A 23451-nucleotide genomic window follows, 5' to 3' on the forward strand; every position below is an offset into this window, starting at 1 on the left:
CCAAGGGAGACCTGGAGCGCGCGGAGAGCGGCCCGGCCACGGGCGCCGCCGCCGCCGCCGCCGCCGCCGCCGCCGCTGCCAGGTGAGCGCCCGCCTCGGCCCTCCGACCCCGTGTGCCCCCGCGGCTGTCAGCCTCGTGTATGTGTGTGTGTGTGTGTCTCCCCGCCTGTCAGCGCCCCGTGTCTGCGCGCGCTCCTCCCGCCACGCCTGGCCCCCGGCCCGGCCCGCAGCGTCGCCACCCCCGCCCGCTGCCCCGGGTCTTTCTGTCAGCCGCCAGCACCCCCTGGCCAGGAGGCTCCGCCCCTTCCCCCCGCGGCCCCGCCCCGCCCCACCGGTCCTCCCCCCCCCCCCCCCCGCCCCAACCTCGCTCCGGGCTCGGTCGACCTGCAGGCGTGAGGGTGCCGCTGCTCCCTGGGGGTCCGAGCAGTTCCCCGTGGCCACACGGCTGCAGCTGGAGGATCGTGGCAGGGCGGTGGGGGTGTCCATAGATAACCGCCGGACCATGCGAGGGTGCGTGTCGGTGTGAGCGCCGGGTGTGAGCGCTGTGGAGTGGAGCGCCTGGAGCCGGGAAGGGAGCGCGGCGTGGTGGGTGGGGGGCGGCCTGACCGACGTGGGGCGGGAGATGCCAGGCGACAGAGAGCCACTTGCCCCAGCGCCCGCGGGCCCGCTGCGTCCTGCGGGGACGGGGCAACCCCCGGCCTCTGGTCCTCTCTGCCAGGGAGGCAGCTGGACCGGGACTCGAGCCACTTGGGGTTACAGTAGACTCCTCCCTCCTGGGACCCCCCCACCCCCGACCTGCCCATGCGAAGGCAGCGGAGCTGGGCTCGGGCACCCCGGATGCCGCGAGGGGCACGCGAGCGGAGTCTGGGGGCTTGTGAAACCCTGCGGGTTTGGGATTTTCATTCAGAGACGCCTGTCGGAAGTGATTGAGGGGTGGGTGGGATGCGGAGCTTAGGTGGAAAGTGTTTTGAGAGCTTGAGCCATTTTGAGTTGCGTGGTTTGCATTTCTGAGCAGTGATTGCCCTGGGCTTGTGCCCTGTGAGAAACTGTTATGTGATGTAGGGGTTGGTTGGGGCGGGCTCGTGTAGACGAGGAAGGAGGGCACACTTCTTTCTGTTTTTATCTGTGTCATGTGGACGTATAGTATATTTATTCATGAGACCTTCGTACAGCCTCAGTTTTAAAAAGGGTCACAGTAGTTTCCATTTACCGATTCTCTTGTATGCTGTTATTTTGATATGCTTTATTTGCAGTAACTTCGTATTGCGATATTTCAAAACTAAGAGAAAACGCGTCCTAAAACAATTGGTATTTTGCCGGATAATTCTCAACCACGGGGAAAGAGCCAAGAGAGCACTTCATTAGCTGGAACAACTTATTCGGGCTTAATTTGTTTCTAAGAGACACACAGTGGAAAAATCCAGAAGCGGCATAGTAGTAGAAGAGTGTTAGTAAATTAATGAAAAGAACCCTTCTACTGCTGCCTTGGAAAGATGGTATCAAAGTTGCTGTAGAGCACAGTGCTTCTATGTAATGATAAACATATTAACCAAGTTGGTTTTGTGACCTTGATATGTGGCATGGTGCTTGATGTGTGTAGTGCTTTGTAACAGGGAAACATTGCGTGGGAAGCAGGGTAATTTGGGGGCGGAAAATGGTCCTCTTTTTTTTTTTTTTGGTCATATTTAAGTAAGATTTCAGACCAGGGCATTCTGCTGGTGGAGGTGAGTTTTTAAATTTTCTACGATGACATCAAAAATTACAAAAATAACTTATGTTTAAGGCAGAAAACTAGAAGGAAAAAAAAACTAAAAAGCTTAAGAAAAAAGTCATCATCCCACAAACCATAGTAAACCACCTTTTCCTATTTATCCCTTTAGTCTTTTGTTCCCATATGTAAGTATGTTTTTTCTTACAGAAATGCTACTGTACTGTAAAATTGTGTTATGATCTGCTTGTTTACACTTACAAATAGATTCTGAGCAGTATGTCTTGTTTTTGTAAGAACTTGTTCCTTTTCTGATCCTTTTAAAAAAGAGATTAGAATCTTTGCTTAGAGTTCTCCAGCAGCTTCCCATCTTAAAGTAAAATCTGAAGTCCCTGCCTTGGCCTTTGAGGCTGCCTCCCTGTCCTCACTTCAGCCTTGCCGGACAGATCTCTTTGCTGTTGCCTAAAAACTTCAAGCAAACACCAGCCTCAGTGCCTTTGCATTTGCTGTTGTGCCGGCTTGGAACCCTGTTCCCTGGATACTCTGGTTCTTGCCTCAGGTCTCTGCTGCAATATAAGCTTTTAGTGCCTTTCCCTGACCACTCTGTGGAAGACCCACCTCATCTCCCTGTCCTCCTTAATCAACCTTACTTTTTTTTCATGGTACTTAACACTACTTGGTAAATACCAATTTATTTGTTGGTTTACTGTCTCTTGTGAAGTCACTCAGTTGTGTCTGACTCTTTGCGACCCCGTGGGCTGTAGCCCACCAGGCTCCTCTGTCCATGGGATTCTCCAGGCAAGAACACTGGAGTGGGTTGCCATTTCCTTCTCCAGGGGGAGTCTTCCCAACTGTCTCTTTCCCCCCATTAGTCCGCAAGTATGAGGTTTTTTTCATTGCTATATCTTCAGAGCCCAGAGCCTGACACATCAGTCCAGTTCAGTCGCTCAGTCGTGTCCGACTCTTTGCGACCCCATGAATCGCAGCACGCCAGGCCTCCCTGTCCATCACCAACTCCCGGAGTTCACTCAGACTCACGCCCATCCAGTCAGTGATGCCATCCAGCCATCTCATCCTCGGTCATCGCCTTCTCCTCCTGCCCCCAATCCCTCCCAGCATCAGAGTCTTTTCCAATGAGTCAACTCTTCGCATGAGGTGGCCAAAGTACTGGAGTTTCACCTTTAGCATCATTCCTTCTAAAGAAATCCCAGGGCTGATCTCCTTCAGAATGGACTGGTTGGATCTCCTTGCAGTCCAAGGGACTCTCAAGAGTCTTCTCCAGCACCACAGTTCAAAAGCATCAATTCTTCGGCTCTCTGCCTTCTTCACAGTCCAACTCTCACATCCATACATGACCACTGGAAAAACCATAGCCTTGACTAGACAGACCTTGGTTGGCAAAGTAATATCTCTGCTTTTGAATATACTATCTAGGTTGGTCATAACTTTTCTTCCAAGGAGTAAGCGTCTTTTAATTTCATGGCTGCAGTCACCATCTGCAGTGATTTTGGAGCCCCCCCAAAATAAAATCTGACACTGTTTCCACTGTTTCCCCGTCTGTTTCCCATGGAGTGATGGGACCGGATGCCATAATCTTCATTTTCTGAATGTTGAGCTTTAAGCCAACTTTTTCACTCTCCTCTTTCACTTTCTTCAAGAGGCTTTTTAGTTCCTCTTCACTTTCTGCCATAAGGGTGGTGTCATCTGCATATCTGAGGTTATTGATATTTCTCCCAGCAATCTTGATTCCAGCTTGTGTTTCTTCCAGTCTAGCGTTTCTCATGATGTACTCTTCATATAAGTTAAATAAGCAAGGTGACAATATACAGCCTTGACGTACTCCTTTTCCTATTTGGAACCAGTCTGTTGTTCCATGTCCAGTTCTAACTGTTGCTTCCTGACCTGCATACAGATTCCTCAAGAGGCAGGTCAGGTGGTCTGGTATTCCCATCTCTTTCAGAATTTTCCACAGTTTATTGTGATCCACACAGGGTGCTTAATCAGTATTTGCTGAATGAACGAATGAATGGATGCCCATTATCCATCCATTCGTGCGACCTTTCTGGAAGCCTCCTAGGCTCTTAGATAGCCATATCATGAAGTGGGATAACAATCCTTTAAAAGTTAGGATAGGCCTCTCCTTTACGTATCTGAGGTGAAGAATTTCATGGTGTGAGGCTTATGGTCTTAAAAAGAATCACAGTCTTGATTTAACTTGCACAATTGAGGGAAGGAAGAGTTTTGGCCACTGTTACTGACTTTTCTTCTTATGCACTGGAAATCTTTGAAACTTTTCAGATATTCCAGTGGTGTTGACAGCTATGATTTTGGTTTGGTGGTTCTTAGTGATAGTTTTAGCCTCAAGAGCATAATGAGTTTTTTGTATCAACAGATACCCAGAGATTATAGCTTTATTGCATTTTCATCTGAGGAATAGCTGTTATATTTACTTATTTTCCTGGCAGTTCTATCCTTTTCACCACCCTACTTATCAGTTTTTGGATGGTCTAGCAGGTAACTTAAGGTTTTTGTTTTAAAAAAAAATTTAAAAATAAATCCTTGATCTCTTGACCATTTTACATTTCTCATTTGACTCTTGAACTGTTTGAAAGTAACAGTTTCATCTTTCAGGACAAAATGACATCTGTAGTAAAACATACAATTGCATTTGCATTATAAGGAATGGGAAATTTGTATCTTGAGGCAGAATTTTTACAGAGTAGAGTGTGAGTGTAAGGTTTTTAAAGCTTTGAATTTCAAGCAGGCAATCTTTAATTTTAATGAGTTTTTGAAAAGAATTCTTGCTTTTGCTCTAAAGGAAAAGAATTCCTTTGAACACAGTCCAAACCGTCAGAAAGTTTTTTTTTCTGATGCTTCAGATATATTTGGGGGAAGAAATCATAAATGAAAAATTTTGTTCTTTTAAAGGAAGGCCTAAAGGGAATGTGTTAAGAATTTATTTGTATTTGTTCCACAGGTGTTTATTAAGCACGTCGTTGGGGCAGCCACACAAGCACATTGTATGGGCTGCATTGGTACGTTTAGTTTTAGATTACCTGGCTGATTTGTTATTATTTATTCCCTTCTTTCACTTGGCTACCTCCCTTCTCTCATCAGATTCTCTTCCTAAGTGATCTCATCTGTTCCCAGGACTTTATTACCCTCTGGATGCAGATGACTGCCTCAGTTACACCTCCCGTGCAGACCTTTCTTTGGTTCTGGATTTACAGTTTTAGCTCCTGTCTCCCTTCTCTCTCTCTCCTTGCAGACTCACAGTGATCTCAGACTTCACATGTCCACAGTTGCTCCGTCAGTCTCTCCCTCTCAAGCTTCCAGATTTGTATTCCTCATTCTCGATCCCTCTGCCCTCTCTTCTTCTGCCTTCTCCTGCCCCCAGCCTCCCTTTAGTCAGCACTGTCCATCCATTCATTGTTTAGCTGGAGATCCGAAGGTCGACCTGGATTTTCCCCCATTCCTCAGCCGACATCTAGTACATCAGTGTGGGCTGTGGGCCTGCCCGCCCTCCCTGCAGTCCTCATCTGCTACCGTCCTCTCTCAGCTGGGTGACTGCCCGTGCCTGCTGCCTGGTCTCCCAGCTTCCACTCCTGCCTTCTCTAACCCTTCTCCCCTTGCAGCCAGCGAGCCTATCAGACCTTGTCCCCTCGAGCGTCCTCTGCCCATTTCGAGGCCTCTCACTGCCCTGAGATCCACGTCCACACTTGGGTGCCAGCCTCTGCCTCTTCTCCACCCTCCAGTCCTTGCTTTCCATGCTCCTTTAAGGTGGAAGTACTGTCGGTTCTGCTCAGAGCCAAGTTCTTCTCTTCCGTGTAGCGCTTCCCTCTGCCCGGCACTGGTCCCCAGACTCTTCTAGGAGAAGGGCCTTCTCTGACATCTGGGCTCAGCGAAAATGTCCCTTCTCAGAGGGGTCCCTTCCCTGATCACCCCTTTACAGCAGCTTCCTCCTCATTGTCCCCCTCTCAGTACACATGCATTTCCTGCTTAGCATGTCACCAGAATTCCAGGTATTTCACCCAGATGTTTGTTTCCTTCTTTATGGTCCATTCCCCCAATAGACTGCAAGACCAAGAGGGCAGGGACAGCTTTGGCTAATTTATGGTCCAGTCTTGGCCTCGTCTCTGTGTAGATTCCATTACCTACAGGTCCCGGATACGTTTTGAACGATAAAATGATTGTAACAGCCAACCTTTTTTGAAATTAGGTGTCAGGTCCATGGGTAAGTGTGTTCACACATTATCTCTCAACCTCTGGGAGAAGCTACTAAGGTGGTGATGGTTATGACTTACCATTTTTTGTTGTTGTTTTGAGACAATTGATCTTAGAGAAGTAACTTTTGAAGTTACAAAGCTAAGAAAGTGGTGGAGCTAGAATTTGGATCTGTATGGTCTGACTGTAGAATCTTTCCTCTTATTCTTTGCTGCCCTCTGATAAGATTGTAGGAATGAATAAATAAACAATGAACATTCTGTGAGATTAATATTGGGTGGTTTTTCATGTTTGTGTTTCTGAGCATACATTGGAGCATAAAAAACAATGCTTGTGTTAGGGTTGTGCATTTCCTGGAAACTTTGTGTTAGCAAGCCCTATGCTGAAACATATAGTTTGTGTTCAGGCTTTTTTTTTTTTAATAAAGATTTTAAATATATTTATTTATTTATTTGGCCATGCTGGATCTTAGTTGCAGCATGCAGGATCTAATTCCCTGACGAGGGATCAGACCCAAGACCCCTGCACTGGGAGTGCAGAGTCTTAGCCACTAGACCACCAGGGAAGTCCCAGGCTCTATGTTTTAATTTTGCCTCTGCCACTTACTACCTAGAAGCCCTTGGGCAAATTCCTTAACAGCCTAAGTCTGTTTTTTTGTTTTTCAGCTGTAAATGGAGTGAAATAATATCTTATCTCACAGGGTCATTATAAGTAGCATAATTATACACAAAAAGCAATTAATGTTAGCTATTAATATTATATGGAGAAAAAAATTAGAAAAAGACTTTTAGCCCCATTAACTAGAGTTGGGTTAAGAGTGAGAGACAGACCATAATTAACAGTATTGTTTCACTGACTCTGGTTTTGAGTTTATAAAAATTATCAGGGAATTAACTCTTTGGCTTAGAATTTATAGTCATTCTGTATGCAGCTTTTGTTTGTATTTAGTTAAATGCTTGTAGGTAAGAGAGTTTTGTTTTCTTCTTTTTCTTTTTAGATTCCTCCCGATCTTAAGATTCTCAGGGTAAAGGGATCCTTTGAGAGGGTGGATTTTTCTCCCCCGTTCATGACTGTTACAGCTTACTTCAGTAATGATTATCACCAGGGAGCTTGCTTTAAATAACCAAGCAAACAGTAGGCCCAGCACAGGCACGGATGGGCTTGGCAGCCCTTACGATGGAATATCTGGGCATAGCTGTGTTTTCTGGTGGGACAGCTTATGAGCAAATGCTAGTCTGATGACTTCCATCATTTCTGTGAAATAGAGTTTCGCTAACAGTAAGTGGGAAGAAGTCAGAGGAAAAGCAAGGAGACTTGACATACAGTCAAGGTCAGGAAGAGGAAGAGTGAACTTGGGCCGATGCCTGTGGCCTCTCGGCAGTGTGCAGGGCTCTGCTGAGGTAGGAGGCTGTGGGTTAGGCACCAGTAGCCTACAGCTGGCTGGTGTCAGGAGCAAATAAGACATCTAGCTGGACTGAGCCAGGGCTAAGGCTGGCTGCAGTGAGCTGCAGCAGGACAGTGTGGTGGAGGAACTATTCCTCCGAGCAGGGAGTGATCAACATAAGCAGGAAAGGGGGTCCCAGCTGGACGTGGAGGAGAAAAGGGCCAGAGGTATGGTTGAAACCAAGCACTGGGTGTATTGGAGCCCTGGAGTGGAGAGGGACATGTGAGTGGAAGATTTCAGAGTAGGAGCAATTAATTACCGGAAAGAACAGGCGCCCGGGTTTTGCCACAGATGTACATAGCCCAAGTGAAGTGAACTCAGTGAAGGAGGCCAAGTAACTGAGGCTTGAGAGTTGTTTGGGTCATCTCTGTGGTAATCCAAGCCATCAAAAGGATGGCAGGACGTTTGGGGCACAGAGAAGGAAGGCATGCCACGGCTTGGGTGAATGGCGTACCAGCAGTGAGAAGAGGGTTGATGGCCACCCTGGAGGAGCCTCAGAAGACTGAGGCATTTTGCCTGAGAGCAGTGGCAGAGCAGTGACCTGAAAGCTTTGTTGGTTGCGGGTCTCTCTGGAAGCAGCCAGCCTTGGCTCAGGTTCATTGTGCTTCTGAAGGCATCCCGATTCCAAGTGAGCAGCATGGGTGACATGTAGTATTGTATTTCTGTATCTGGTCGTGGAAATCATCTGAGGGTCTGCGTTAAAAATTCAGCTTCCGAGGCTCCACTCCAGGCCCACTGAATTAGAATTTCTAGGAGAGGGGACAGAATGTATATTTGAACACTCCACTCTCCACACACATACCTGGTAATTCTTTTTTTTTTTTTTTTTTTTAATTTAATTGGATAGTTGCTTGACAGTGTTGTGTTGGTTTCTGCCATACATTGGCACGAATCAGCCATAAGTATACATATGTCCCCTTCTTGACCCTGCCTCCCACTCCCCGCCCCATCCCGCCCCTCCAGGTCGTCACCGAGCACCGGCTTGAGCTCCCTGTGCCGTGCAGCAACTTCCCGCTCACCATGCATGTGACATATGGTAATGTGTATAGCTTAGTGCTGCTCTCTCAACTGGTTCCGCCTCTCCTCTTGTAATTCTTCATACTTAGGCAGGATTGGGAAAGGTGGCTGTAGTGGATAAGAACACGGGAGGCCAGCTGCTTGGGTCTGAAGTGAGGCAGGTGAGAGCAAGCCTTAGCCCATGACTCTTAATAGCTTGCCTTTCCAGCTTTAGCTGATGGCAGAGGCTCTGAATTAAGAGACCCTCCATTAGAGTCTGTCACCCTGGCTAAAGCAAGAAGAGACAGCTGGTGATGACAGACAAAACTCCCTCTACAAAGTCATCCAAAGGATAGCAGTTTGGGGACACTCCGAGAGGAAATAGTCTTATTTGCCTCCGTGGTCTCTGAATACATTAATCAATCATAATTGCTATCCTGTTCTGCAGGAATAGGTCAAATTATGGTTTGATTAGTTCAGAAAGGTTGAGAAGGAAGTAATGCAGTTTAATTTAGAAAGCTTCCGTCCTAATCTGCATGTTTTAGTACTTTAGTTACCAGTAATATTAACTTATGTGACACAGTTCTGCCTCTGAGGACACTGGACTAAAAACGCTTTACTCAGTGAAAAGCCAAAGACAAGAGCAGTTGTTATCCCCACGGGGCTGCGCACACGACTAGACAGTATCGTGGTACCAGAAGGCCTGCCACCCCTGATCCCAGCTTTTATGAAGAAAATTCTGTTTGTTTCCATGATAAACACAGGGACTCCTACAGGAGAACAGCTGCTAGAGAGGGAACTTGGGGTTCACCATCCAAGATAATATTTCTTACCTCCAGGGTCACCGTGAGTAGCATAACTGTACTCAAAAACCCAATGTTAGCTATTAATGTTATATGGAGAAAAAAAGGAGAAGACTTTTAGCCCCGTCAACAAATTAGGGTTTGGTTAAAAGTGAAAGACCATAACTAACAGTGCTTGTTTCACTGACTCCTGTTTTGTTTATAAAAATGATCAGGAAATTAACTCTTTGGCTTGGGATTTATAATCATTCTGTTGATTCTGACCATCCTGGGCTGACCGCTTAGAATCCCCTACTGCTGGTGAGGAGGGTGTGAGTTTGAGCTGCGTGTTTAGAATATTAAACTATACTTAGCGCCTGGTTCGTCATGGCCAAACACTAAAAGCTTCGGGAAAACAATGTTGTTGGCCCTGCCAGACAGAAGTAGTTGCTTTGGACCTTGAGCTTGAAACTTAACTTGCCGGATCGCGTGCTTTGTTTCTTATTGCCTCGTAGCGCTGTCGGTACTGAGGGGCCTGGCTCTCAAACTTGATGAACTGGGCACCAAACGTGGCACAGTGTCTCGGCTATATTCCCGTCACTTTGCACGTCCTTCCGCGTGCTGCTCCGTTTCCCTGCTGAACTGCCGGCAGCCATCTGCATGCACATTTTGAGACTCAGAAAATGTGGCAATGGAGGCTTAACAATGCCAGCCGTGCCAGAATTTTCTGTTTGCGAGTTGAAATTTTTAAAAAGTAATTCCCTTTTAGGGGAAAAAAAAAAAAAAGAAAAACCAAACGGGAATTTAGAATATTTTTCCCTTGTAGAAGAACATTGTCTTCTAAAGCTGAGAAATACTGAGCAGAGGCCAAAGAGGGTTAGTGATACTAAATGTGGTCTCTAATATCACACTTTTCCTGTCCTCCAGAGCTCAGGACCCTCGAAGGCTCTGCTGTGTTATGGTGCCCTTGACAGTATCTGAATCACTTAAAGAGTATTTCAGTTTGTGAAGTGTTTGTATGCCTATTGAACTAGGCACTTTGGGGTTAAAAAAAGTCTCTGGTGTCCAGGAACTATTTTTTTAAGTTAGACAAGGTGCATTTAAGTCTCTAACCTAAAGTAGATTGTGCACTGTGCTGCAAAGGAGGTATAATCAAAATGTGGGTTACCAGACAACAGAGAGGTTATTTCTGGTGGTGGGTGGAGGTGGCAAGAGGGGGTTGCAGGATACTTGCAGGGAATATTTGTCATCAGACTAGATCTTGAAGGTTGGGGAGAATTTTGAACGCTTCATGATATTCTGTATTTACTAAGGCATTGTTTATTTTAGCAAGACTATAGAGATATTTTGGTGCTTAATGAATTAGCTTTCAGTTATCTAAATGACTCATCCAACATGCCTCATGCCTTAATTACTTTGCATAACTTGTCTCCTTAAGTAACATATGAAGTATTAAGGAATGTGTGATGGCGAAAGGCTTTTATGGAAGCCCTTGAAGATAATCTTGAGATCATAGTGGATATCTCACATCCCTGAAGAAACGGAAACATTGTGCCCTGGTGGTGAGCAGGAAATCAGAAGGCAGTGGAGGGCGCATGTTTGGGTGTGTCATTTAGGAACTCGGGGAAGATGGCACTCTTGGGGATGTTGGTGAAGACCCGATAGGGAAGGCATATCTGCTGGGTTAGGAGGCCTCTTTTTGTTTTAATGACTTTTTAAAGAGTCATTTATTTTTTCATTTTTGTCCTCACTGGGTCTTCATTGCTGTGTGCGGGTTTTCTCTGGTTGCAGAGAGCGGGGACTACTCTCTGTTGCGGTGCTCAGGCTTCTCACTGCGGTGGCTTCTCTCGCTGCAGAGCACAGGCTCTAGAGCCTGCGGGCTTCGGTAGTTGTGGCGCATGGGCTTCATTGCCCTGCAGCATGTTAGATCTTCCCGCATCAGGGATTAAATGTGTGTCCCTTGCATCAACAGGTGGACCCTTAACCTCTGGACCACCAGGGAAGCCCTTGAGGCCACTTGAATACCCTGATAACCTGAAGGCGGCCAGCGCCTTCTTGTTCTCCCTTGATCTAGTGGGACAAGGCTGTGAAGCCATGCCCAGAATTTCTCTTCCTGCCCCAAGCCTCTGTGTTCCTTGTTGCTTGTTCTGCCTCAGACCTGCAGCTTCGTGCTACAGATTCAGTCATGTTGCTGTGCGTCCCTCTGAATGAATTGTTGCTCCTTTAGCAAGCCCATTTGTTGCCATGGTAAGTTAGTGACAGCTGGATCACTGTACCAGCCGTGCAAATGGTTCTGCTATGCCAGAGACCTTGCTGTTTTTCCTTTCCCATGTGAAGGCTCTATTTTCAATCTTCCACTTGCTCCATCAGACCAACACTTAATTTTCTAGGAAGCTGAAAAACATACTTCTTGCTACTTTATGTGCTGAAATGGGGCCCTGGCTCAGAATTCTGATCCCCTTGGGAATAAACACATTGGGTTTTGAAAAGATACTATTTTCTTTTTCCTTTATTCCTCATGATGCCAATAGCATTTTAAAAGCCAGGGGATTTGGCAGTGCACTATGCCCCATCCTACCATCAAGGTGACTAAAGCAACTCTAGAGAATAAATTCAGTTGTTCACCAATGATGTACTTTTTGTCTGCTGTGTGTCGGGTACTGTGCTAGACCCCCTGGGGGAGCAAAAGTCAGACGTGGTCTCTCTGTGGCCTCATGCCACTGAGAGTCTGGAGGCCCCATGGCCAGGAAGCCAGGATAGGTTTGTGGAGTAACGATAGGTGGGGGCAGAAAGGCCTGGTTAGTCTCACTTTTGCCTTTTACCAGTTACGTGATCCTAGGCATTTGCCCCTCTTTCCTGTCAGATAGAACAAAACACATTTTAAAAAGGTTTATATAGTCTTATAAAACTTAAATGACAGTACATAAATAAGAATTTGAAAAGGTCAAGTTACATATATGCAAATATAGGTAGAGGAAATCAGCCTCTGTCTTGTTCAGTAGGAATAGCTGATGGAGAGTTTTCACAACTCCGTGGCTTCAGAAAATGACCAAATACATATTTGGACTAAATATTATTAATATTTCACTAATTCTAATGTTGATTAATAACAAACAAGACAACCAGCTATTTGTTGGTGCCTGAAGTTAACATGGACGAATACCAGACCTCCTAACCTGCCTCTTGAGAAATCTGTATGCAGGTCAGGAAGCAACAGTTAGAACCGGACATGGAACAACAGACTGGTTCCAAATAGGAAAAGGAGTACGTCAAGGCTGTATATTGTCACCTTGCTTATTTAACTTATATGCAGAGTACATCATGAGAAATGCTGGACTGGAAGAAACACAAGCTGGAATCAAGATTGCCGGGAGAAATATCAATAACCTCAGATATGCAGATGACACCACCCTTATGGCAGAAAGTGAAGAGGAACTCAAAAGCCTCTAGATGAAAGTGAAAGAGGAGAGCAAAAAAGTTGGCTTAAAGCTCAACATTCAGAAAATGAAGATCATGGCATCCGGTCCCATCACTCCATGGGAAATAGACGGGGAAACAGTGGAAACAGTGTCAGACTTTATTTTTGGGGGCTCCAAAATCACTGCAGATGGTGACTGCAGCCATGAAATTAAAAGACGCTTACTCCTTGGAAGAAAAGTTATGGCCAACCTAGATAGTATATTTAAAAGCAGAGACATTACTTTGCCGACTAAGGTCCGTCTAGTCAAGGCTATGGTTTTTCCTGTGGTCATGTATGGATGTGAGAGTTGGACTGTGAAAGAAGGCTGAGCACTGAAGAATTGATGCTTTTGAACTGTGGTGTTGTAGAAGACTCTTGAGAGTCCCTTGGACTGCAAGGAGATCCAACCAGTCCATTCTGAAGGAGATCAGCCCTGGGATTTCTTTGGAAGGAATGATGCTGAAGCTGAAGCTCCAGTACTTTGGCCTCCTCATGCGAAGAGTTGACTCATTGGAAAAGACTCTGATGCTGGGAAGGATTGGGGACAGGAGGAGAAGGGGACGACAGAGGATGAGATGGCTGGATGGCATCACGGACTCGGTGGACATGAGTCTGAGTGAACTCCGGGAGTTGGTGATGGACAGGGAGTCCTGGCGTGTTGCGATTCATGGGGTCGCAAAGAGTCGGACACGACTGAGCGACTGAACTGACTGAACTGACTTAGTCACCCCTCCATGTGTGATCACTTAGTTGTGTCTGACTCTCTGCAACCCCATGGACTGTAGCCCGCCAGGCTCCTCTGTCCATGGGATTATCCCGGTGAGAATACTGGAGTGAGTTGCCATTTCCCTGACTCCAGAGAGCCTGTTTGAGTCCAGGACTGCACATCCATTCAGGCTGCATTTCCAGCCTGCTGGTCTTCCCTGCAGATTTCAGACTTGTCAGTCCCTTACCATCATATGAGCTGGCTCCTTCAAGTAGATCTCTTAATTTGTATGTGTATACACACACACACACACACACGTATTGTGTTGGTTCTGTTTCTCTGGAGAACCCAGATTGCTACAGTACTCGACAGATGTTGTCATTATCAATGAAGAAAGAGTAGGAACAGGTGTGGCAAGCGAGGTGCTAAGTGTGGTTTCAGCCATGTTGAGTTTGAGAGGCCCGTGGAGCCCATAGGGAGATGCACATGCGTGCGTGCTCAGTTATGTCCAGCTCTGCAGCCCTGTGGACTCTGGCCTGCCAGCCTTCTCAGTCCATGGGATTCTCCAGGCAAGAATATTGGAGTGGATTGCCATCTCCTCCTCCGGGGGATCTTCCCGATCTAGGGATCAAACCTGAGTCTCTTGAGTCTCCTGCACTGGCAGGCAGGTTCTTTACCAACTGTGCCACCTGGGAAGTCTCCATGGAGCTACCAGCAGGGAAGTGTAGCCAGGATGTGAAGAGCTCACACGAGAGGTCTGGACTGCAGAGATGTAAGATCGGAAGATACTTGCATACCAATTTGAAGTATGTAGCTGTCAGTTGAAGCTGTATGTGGGGTGATTTCAGAGAGAGAGCCGAGTAAGGTAAGAGGAGGATCAAAATGGAGCCATAGGAAACAAGGACATTTAGGGGAGAGGCAGAGGAAAAGAAGCCAGAACCAAGGAGGAGCAGACAGAGACGAGGAAGGTGCAGAGAGTGTGGGTTGTGGAAATCAAGGCAGAGAAATTTCAAGAGTGCAGCACTGTCAGGCACCCTAAAAAGGCCAAAGGAAATGTTGCTGTCCGTCCACTGAGCCCAGCTATTAGGAGGCATCATTAGAGGTGACTGTTTCAATGTCATAATTCATTAGAGTTGGTGGAATACAGCAGGGGTCCCCAACCTCCTGGATCTTATGCCTGGTGATCTGAGGTGGAGCTGATGTAATAACAGAAATAAAGTGCACAGTAAATGTAATGTCCTTGAAGCATCCCGAAACTCTTCCCCTGCCCCAGTTGGTGGGAAGACTGTCTTCCACAAAACGGGTCCCTGGTGCCAAAAAGGTGGGGGACTGATGGGATAGAGGACCGGGTGATGAAGTGGAGATCTGGATCTACCTCTTAAAGGAGATCAGTGATGAAGTATGAGGAGAAGAGGGCCTGTGAGCTTCCTGAGGAAGGGGTGATTTTAGGATGCGAGGGATTCTAGCATCTTTAGAGGCTGAAGAGACAGAGCTCGAAGAAAGGACGAAGGCAGGGATTCAGGGGAGAGAAAGGACAAGTGATTGATGAAGGTGTCTTCCGTGGATGGACGCACATGCACAGGCGGTGGTCAGCAACATTACCAGAGGAGGGCTGCCTCTGGCATTTGGTTTGGGAAGGGGACGGCCATGTGGGGGTACAGGTGTGTCTATAGGAGCTTGGGGCCGGAAGTTCTGCCCTCATAAAAGCATTTAGTTTCTTTGTGAAGGGGACCCCTGGCAACAAGTGACAGCCAGGGGAGCGCGTGTGCAGAAAGGTCTTTGTGAAAGTGGAGGCTGATTATTGTTCCTCCTTGTCTATTGTGTGAAAGTTAAACTCCACAGCCTGATGTTTATGAAGTCCTCCACAGTCTGCCTGTAGCCAATTCTGCCAGACTCCCTCCCTATCTTCCTTTGTTTTATTCCAACACCCTTGTGTACTCCAGCTGAGAGTATCTCTGTTGTAGCCCTGGAGTGTGGCTCTGAGAGGCTGGATACTGCAGGGGAGACGCCAGTGGACTGTGAGTCGGGAGTCCTGTGGTCCAATCTCGGCTCCTCCATTTACTAGCAATGGGACCTCGGACCCACCTTAACTTCTCTAAGTCTGTTTCTTTGTTTGCAAACTGCTAATTATAACAGCACTGATGATACGTGATGATGGTGATGGTTGTGTCAGATGAGAAAACATGTTTCAAAGTAGTCTGAAGAGAATTGTTGTTGTTCAGTCACTAAGTTGTGTCCGACTCTTTGGGACCCCATGAATCACAGCACGCGAGCTTCCTTATCCTTCACCATCTCCTGGAGTTTCCTCAAACTCATGTCCATTGAGTCAGTGATGCCATCCAACCATCTCATCCTCTGTTGCCCTCTTCTCCTTCTGCCCTCAGTCTTTCCCAGCATCAGGGTCTTTTCCAGTGAGTCAGCTCTTCACATCAGGTGGTCAAGGTATCGGAGCTTCAGCATCAGTCTTTCCAATGAATATTCAGTGTTGATTTCCTTTAGGATTGACTAGTTTGATCTTTTTGCTGTTCCGGGGACTCTCAAGAGTCTTCTTCTCTAGCACCACAGCTCGAAAGCATCAATTCTTTGGTGTTCAGCCTTCTTTATGGTCCAGCTCTCATATCCATACATGACTACTGGAAAAACCATAGCTTGACTATAGGGACCTTTGTCAGCAAAGTGATGTCTCTGGTTTTTCATATGCTGTCTAAGTTTGTCTTAGCTTTTCTTCTGAGGAGCAAGCATCTTTTACTTTCATGGTTTGCAGTGATTTTGGAGCCCAAGGAGGATAAGGAGTATGTAAATGAAGCTGGTTTCATCAGACCACGAGTGATCCTAGATTCAGGCTTCTGTATAAATTTTCTTCTTTACCACTAGAATCCTCCCCCTTGCTCTCCAGCTATCTAAATTCAGCCTGTATTATCTAAAGAAATGCTAGTTCCTATAATAGATAAACCCTGCTGAAATCTCAGTGGCTTAAAACATTTTTGAAGCAACTTAGCATCAGCAGCAGCAGCATGTTCATTTTAAATCCAGTCAACCATGGCGATGGGGGGACCCAGACTGATGCTCTGCCATCTTCAAACCATGGTTTCCATGGTTCCTGGGGGGCGTTGACATCAGGCAGCAAGGTGAGAAAGAGAAAGTTGATGATCGGGAGGCTTTGATGCTTCAAGCCTAGGATGGAGGCTGGTGCCTGAGGCCAGAGGAGAGATGGTTGGGAGCAGGCGTTTACTGGATGGGAGATAAACGTGGGGTGTGTGGGGTGGTGGGGCCTGAAGACAGGGAGGCAGGACCAGTGGAGCCTGGGCCAGAACAGACAGGCCCCTCCTCCAGCCACGAGGGACAGAGCCTGGGAAGGGAGAAGGGCCCGGGGGCCCAGGACTGGTTCCCAGTGACGGGAGGCACCAGGAAGGCAGGACAGAGGCCCCTGGGTCAGGGTAGACGGAGGTGAGAACCAGGGTGTGCACACACTTTCTGAGACAAGCTTCCCAGAGCTGGGGAGGCAGACCCTGTTCATCCTTTTCAAGATGAGAAACTGGTGAGGTGGTGCCTTGACCAGAGACGATCAATACGCAGGAGAGAAACGAGCTAGTACTTGAGGGTTTTGAGGTCCAGGCCCCTGGCGGTGAGAGCCAGGAAATATCCCACCTGGAGAACTGGAGAATTTGGACTCTGAAGATGGCTAGAGGTATGAAGGCGGGGAGGGGAGGAGAGGGCCTCTGCAGTGGCGGTTCCTTCACAGGTGATTCACCCTTTGCTGCTTGGGTTGGAGCAGGGAGGGCAAGAGAGGAGTGGTGCAGGCAGAGGGAGCAGCCTGAGTAAAGCTCCTGAGGCAGAGAAGTGCTTAGAGGGTTTAGGGACTGAAAGGAGGCCGGCAGGAAGACCAGGGCATGGGCAGATGCTGGGGAGGGAAGCAGGGCCCAGGCCACACAGCGTGGACAGGCCATGGCAGGGAGGTGAGGGTTCCTTCTCAGGGCTTTGAGTGAGGAATCACAGTGGTCTGATTTATAGTTTAAAAAGACCCTTCAGGCTGTTGTATGGAGAATGGGTGGAAGGGAGGTCACAGTGTATGCTGGCTACGGTGGGTGAGGGAAAAGGAGGACTTTAGGACGGAAGTGAGTCTGGAGCTCAGGAGAGAGGTTCAGGCTGGCAGAGAAAATTTGATGCTGTATTTCCGGTTGGCTCCCTCCCTGTTCTCAGCCAAACTTCCTCTGAGTAGCCTTATCCATAGTCTCCACTTCCTTACCTCCTCAGCTCAACCCTCTGTGCTCTGGCCTCTGTCCCTGCCACTTCCCTGAAATGTCTCGGGCAAAGGGCACTCAAGGCCCTTTATGATTACCCAAGTCCAGGCCTTTGACCCTTGCCTGGCTTGACTTGCATCCAGTCACACTGTGAGCCATCCCTGCCTTTAATGGCTCCTTAGCTCCCTGTCTCTCTGGTCCCTCTGTGGTCCCCAAGTCCTTAGGCCAGTCCAGAAATGATAGCATTACCCAGGCTTCTGACCTTGGTCTTCCTGGATTCCCTCTGTCTCTCTTAGAAAAGGAGGAGGCCTCCCCTCTTTCATCAAGACAGTGCATACTTGCCTTTCCGCTTCATTCCAGGTACCCCCTCCTCCAGGAAGCCTTCCCTGACCCCTCAGACTGGGTTCTGCTTCTCCTCCATTTCTCCTGGAGCTTAATGTGGGTATGGGGGCACTTAGCACCCTGCCTATTTACCAGTCTCCTCAGCCTAACAGTGCTGGAAGGATAGGGTTATGACAAAATACCCTGTGATCTAGGACAAAGATTGCTTTCTCCAGTCCAGGTGAAAGCCACACTCCGTAATGAAGGTACCTCCACCTGATTGTGAGTCTTTTAGTAGATGATTCATTTCTCACTGGGTCTGAAGGCTGTGAAGTCTGGTATAGTGTCTTCTGTGAACAGAAGGAATTCCTTTAACTGTAAAGAATTAGTAATTGTCTCCATCTTTTGAAAGGAAAACATCTGAGAACTTAAGAATATGAATTGATTCAGAAGAGTTTCTGGAGACCTGCATTGCCTGGTAACTTGGTTCTCCACTCCTTTGTCCCCCCCCAAACCTGTTCCCTGGGCCTCAGATTTTGTGATTGCAGAATTCCGGGTTTGACATTACAACTGCCTCCATGATGAAGAGCACCAGCGTTCTCCTGGGCTCAACTATGTTTGCCCTTGGAGGCAGCAAATGGGCTGAATGAAGGACAAGCCTCTGCCTTTATATCCTTTTCTCCTGCTGCTGTTATTTAGTCGCTAAGTCACGTACAACTCTTTTGTGACCCCATGGACTGTAGTCTGCCAGGCTCCTCTGTCCACGGGATTTCCCAGGCAAAAATACTGGAGTGGACTGCCCTTTCCTTCTCCAGGGGATCTCCCAACCCAAGGACTGAACCCACATCTCCTATGTTGCAGGGAAACTGAGCCTGCAAACTCTGCCACTGAGCCCTTTATCCTGCTGACCTGGAGTGAAAAAGAAGAGGTCAGCAGAGACAGCAAAGCATACATAGCTTGCATCTAGAGTTTCAGCAAGGTTTTGGGCGATCATGTCACCAGACTCTCATGCTTTGCTTTCGGATGTCTTTTTCTACCCTTTTGAATTCTTTCTTTTTGTCTTTTCTCTCAGTTCCAAATCCACTTTATCTTTTTTGGCAGGTGAAACAAAGACAAGAAAATGTTGAATCACTTTCTTCTCAGTGGCTTGATTTTTAGAATCTTTTTTGATTTTTTTTTTACCCCCTGTGTTTAGTTTCCTGAGCTTAACAGAGCAAAAAGCAGAGATGCCTTTGACTAAATGGAACTCTTAGCTTTGTTACTCGAAACAATGCTGCAGGTTTTACTTAGTCTTTTTGAATGTAGTGTTGGGCTGATTATTTTCTAAAAGAATAAAGAACTATGAGACCGTTATTTATTTTTAATTGTAGACACCTCTTGGATGAAGTAAGACTGCCTAAGTGTGTGTAGTAATGGACTGAGTCTTGACCCCCAGATGACTCTCTCGAGACTTCGTTGTCATCAGGATGAGAAACGCTTGCACACATGGGCAAGCATTTGTGCTCCGTTGATTCCCTCTTATGTTTATTTCTAGTGTCCAAAGAAGACAATAGGGTTACAGATACTCAGATAGGAAAGGATGCGGAGTTTTCCAGCATGCCCATTAGTGAGATGCCAAGTCCCCTTCTTTTCTTTTTCCTTTTGTATGACTTTATTTATTTCTTTATGGCTGTGCTGGGTCTTCACTGCTCAGCAGACTTTCTCTGGTTGTGGCCAGCAGGGTCTACTCTTCATTGAGGTGCATGGGCTTCTCATTGCTGTGGCTTCTCTGGCTGCACAGCACAGGCTCCAGGCGCACAGGCCAAACCCCCCTCTTATGTGCGGGACTCCTCTGTTAGCCTGAGAACATTCTTCCTCACGGGAGGCTACAATCTCTGACCCTCTGGATTTACTTAGTCTTTTTCCGCAACATATAGCATATTCAGCCTTTTAAGTACTTGAAGAGAGCAAGCTTTTCTCTGTAGACTATGAATTCCTAGTTTCTTCAGATATAACCTCCTTCCTTATTCTCCGTATTGTGATCTTGATAGAGGCATCCCAAGGTCTTGTTACCTTTTTCTGGTGGCTCCAACTCTTGTTGAGCTGACTCTTAGCTGAAACCCATCCTCGTGGAACCCACCTCTGAGTAAAGGTTCTAAAATGTCTATTTAACAGAATATTTTTTTTTAAATCTCAGTAGTGTTATGTAATAGTAAAGCTTTTTGTTACACTTGATAATGTTGTAATATACTTTCCTTTAAAGGAAGACAAAGGCTTTTAAGTCCTAGGGTGCAGGTAAAATGCCAGCAAGGCCAGGGAATTTGATTTTTCGCCAGAGAAGGCTTTAGCTAGTTCAGTTGGGTCTGGTGATAAAGGCTGGCATTGACTGTGCCCTCACAGCATGCCTGCCGCTGGGCCAGAGTTGTTACCCATATCATTTGGTTTAATACAACGACCCTAGTTAATAATGCAATCATGACTAGCAGATACTGTTGTTGGCCTTATTTTAATGATGAAGCAATGGAGTTTTAGAAGGGGTAGGGACTTGCCACATGTTTTACATACTGTGTTTAGTCACTCAGTCTTGTCCAAAGTGTGACCCAGACCTTGAGCTCTTCTGCTCTCTGCTGCCTTTCTGCTGGGCGAGGTTTTGTGTACAACGCCCTTCTCGTGTGCTGCGTGCTTAGCTCTCTGATCTTCTTAATTAAAAGGTAAATTTTTAAAAGAAAGAATTGAATGGTTCTTTGCAAATCACCAGGGCATCTTGAAGAGTGCTCTGTACATGGTGGGTGCTGACAGGTTAGTTCTGTGTCTCCAGGCCCAAGAAGAAGAGGCTAAACTCTATGAGGCCTTTAGTCTGGGAATGACTGGGACCACTTCAGTCCCCACAAGTCCATTTTGAACCAGGCCATCCTGGTGGGCGAGGCCTGACTGAACCTTTGTGTGCCTCTGGGCAGTTGGCTAGCACAGACCAGAGGGATGAGTGTGGCTGTCGTGGTTAAGGTTGGACCAGCAGCGAGGACTGAATACGGTGATCTGATGTCGGATCAGTCCTGGTTCTTCCTTGCACACTCGCCCTCTGTGAGCCTCAGGGTCCTCCTTTCCTAGGAATTGGGAGGGAGAGAAATGTATGAGTAGGGAGTTGGTTACTTCATGTTTTCCCCCTGCTCTTTTGGAGGCTAAAAGAGCCCTTTTGGTATTGGAGCGTCAGTTCTTAAGCCTTGTTTCCCAACTTTTCCCTTGAAACACTGACACAGTGGGAACTCCGGGACTTTGGGAGGCTGCTGTTTCTCCTCTCCCAGTCCCTAAGGAATTGGTGAGTTGTACACCATTATAATAAACTTGGAGTAAAACCAGAGCTCTTTAACTGAGCCTGGACTGAGGAATTAAAATACCCGTCTGCCCAGGCCCTCACCCCCCAGTTCACAGGACCGAAGAGTTTAGGAACTGATGTTAATTCCCCTGTGGTCTGAGGACAGTGGCTCAGTTGAAGGCCTGCTTTAGCCTGTTGGGGGAGCACAGGCTAGGCTTTGCCAGTCTGGTTTCGTAGAATCATCAGGTCCTGCCTGCGTGTGCCTCTTGGCCTCAGATGAACTCTGGAACTGCCCACTGTCCCTGTGATTCAAGGTATAAATGCTGTAGATGAAATGCTTTCTATAGGACTTTATCAGTCAGAGTCCCGACAGGAAAAGCTGATCATTCTCAATTTAGAATCATGGTGGATCCTAACTAGGTTCGCTTAAAGTGTTGTGGATAGGACGTAGAGGAAATCTCCAGGGATAGAGCAGGAACTCAGATGGTGAAATTACCACCCCAGCTGCAATGGGAGAAGTGGATGGAGTGGTCTTTGGAAGCCAGAAGGGCTTGTCATTCAGAAGAGGCCACCTTGAGAAGAGCGGTGGCCTCTGGTTGAGGAGTACAGCTGGCAGAAGCAGGATATTCAAATCGCTAACCTCACCCTTTCCTCATGCCACCCTCCACCCCCAGCTCTGTTTCCATCCCTGACCTCTCTCTGGGACTCTGCCTTGGACACACATGGGGCCTGTGGATGGGATCCATAGAGATCAGTCTGTAGGGGTAGGAGCAAGGTAGGGATGGGTAGAAAGTGCACCTGGAGAGCAACAGGAAGATATTTGACAGAAGGACCATGTGACTTCAGACAGAATGTGTGTGTTTGTTTAGTAGAAGGTGGGAAAAAAGGATAAGGTAAGCATTTCTTGAGCATCACCATTTACTGGGGATTTTCTCCTGACCCAGTCACCTTGCTGGGTAAGTAGGAGTATTTCCATGTTATAGAAGTGGAAAACTTGAACCCAGGTCTCTTGGCCCTAAGTCAGTGCAGTCTGGTGATGCCTGTGGTGACAGATGGTAGCCAGGTAGCCCTCTGGTAGCCAGAAAGCCCTGACTTTCTCTGAGCCCATTCCAGAAAGCCGCCCTTCATGGCGTCATTGGGAGAACCGGGGGAAACTGTAAAAGAGCTGCTGTGTGTTTTTTTCCCTTCATGTCTATGAACTTGAAGAGAAGGGGAAAGAGGAGGGGAAAAACTCTACTTGGCATGAACGATGTTAACTGAGATCAAATAAGGTGAAAAGCAAAATAGAATCCAGAAATTTAGTTTTGCTTTTACCCGAAGTTTATGGGCGGCTGCTGTACAAAGTCCTTCTTACTTTCCACAAATGTTAAGCACTTTTCATAACGTGAATCTCATTATATTTTACTTTTGGTGATTTATGAAAAATAGGTTTATAAAAGACAAAGAACCAATTGAACATTAAGGTTCAACTATGTGTCACCTTTGTGTGATTTCATTTCTTGCTAATGTACAAATTATTACACTTAGAAGTTAAAGTTATTTTGGTTCCTGGTACATTCATTGTAAAATTATTTATTGAACAGTCAACAATAAAGGAGAAATTTTAAATTAAAAAAAAGAGGAATCCTAACAGCCAAAAAAACAAACCTTAAACTTTTTCCCCCTAATTTTTATTACATGCATGCATAAATTTTACATGGCTAAAATTGTGCACGTTTATATTGTTGTCATTATGCATATGTTTACAGGTTGCTATATGACCTTCATGATTATTTAAATAGTCTATTAATTTACCTTAAACATTCTCCTACCTGTTGGATATTGTTTACCCTGCTTCATGCCAAAAAAGATTGGCAGTTTTGTCGAGCATGTAAGTGGTTTACTTACTGTTTTCTTTATAAACATTGTTCATCTGACTCCTGCATTTAGCTTCCCCACCCTCTCCCTCTTTTGTTCTTTCTGGCAGAGGGAAAGGAATTGTTATTTTTTTCAGAATAATTTCTCAGAATGGGATGAGCAACTCTGAAGGTATATCATGGAACATTAAATATAGTAGTTTTAAGGGTCTTTGAGAGAAGCAAGTATACAATTAAAATGAGTCATTAAGCAGAGCTGTTGCTTAAAATGTTCATGTGGAGGATTTTTATTAAATCCTTGGCTTAAAAAACTACTGCTAAAAGAGAAATTATACACCATTTACATTTACATACAGAATTTAGCTGAAACCCTAAATTGTGATTAAGTTTTAAAAAATTTGTTCTTGGCTAAATTGAATAT

The 23451-nt window shown here is 46.4% G+C and overlaps 1 protein-coding gene across 1 annotated transcript in view; it reads left to right on the top strand.

The window, feature by feature from the left end:
• Window positions 1–372: 372 nt before the first annotated feature.
• Window positions 373–23451, top strand: part of ZHX3 (zinc fingers and homeoboxes 3) — a 117565-nt gene continuing 94486 nt past the window's right edge. Inside the window, exon 1 of the mRNA XM_040248604.1 lies at window positions 373–510. The gene's annotated coding sequence lies outside the window, so the exon portion shown is untranslated. The remainder of the gene's footprint in view (window positions 511–23451) is intronic.

This window comes from Oryx dammah, unplaced genomic scaffold, assembly GCF_014754425.2.
Source record: "Oryx dammah isolate SB20612 unplaced genomic scaffold, SCBI_Odam_1.1 HiC_scaffold_10, whole genome shotgun sequence".
NCBI classification, from domain to species: domain Eukaryota; kingdom Metazoa; phylum Chordata; class Mammalia; order Artiodactyla; family Bovidae; genus Oryx; species Oryx dammah.